Consider the following 720-nt stretch of genomic DNA (forward strand, 5'->3'; position numbering starts at 1 on the left):
CCTATACCCTTGACCCAATCGGCCAGGTACAGCCATGAAAATTATCCTTCTAGATAAGCATCTCCAGTGTGCTCCCTTAAAAATTTATATTTCATGTCTTATTTTTTTGTAAGTGTTCATCAATTATTTTCTCTGGATCAGCTGTGTCATTAGTTAAAAAGGTGCAACCCTGGGCTTCAATTTGAATATTTAGGGTCAGGCACTACCCGCCAGACTAAGCTGTCAGGTAGTCCAATATTAACCTATTGTCTTGTGTAAATGTAATAATGTGTTGGGCCACAATCCTCACAAATACATTTCTGCATTGGGTGTAAACCCCTACAGTCATGGGTTGCTCTTTTCTTTATTTGGTTCGGTTAAACTGTCATATTAGAATTTTCTAATTATGTATAATGATCTCTACCTTACTATTGGCATGAGTCTGGTTCTTCCAGACCTGGCTTTCCTTTCTAGACTAGTACACATCTACAGCGTACAGCAAAGGAAAATAACGTGCAATCAATATTCCTTCTGCTAATATCAACAAACTCCAATCTCTGGTGTCCCTTGGATCTTTAAAAAACGTGTAAAATACATTTCACTCAGACTCCCCTTGTCTGAAGATCTTAACATATATCCGTGAACATGAGAGGCTCTGGGGCCTCTTGTGCTTCCTTTTTGTCTTCTATCTATGGATTTCTTAGGGATGGAAAAAAGGAAAGGGAGGAAGAAAATACACAG

The sequence above is a fragment of the Mixophyes fleayi genome, chromosome 5 (assembly GCF_038048845.1).
Source record: "Mixophyes fleayi isolate aMixFle1 chromosome 5, aMixFle1.hap1, whole genome shotgun sequence".
Taxonomy (NCBI): Eukaryota; Metazoa; Chordata; class Amphibia; order Anura; family Limnodynastidae; genus Mixophyes; species Mixophyes fleayi.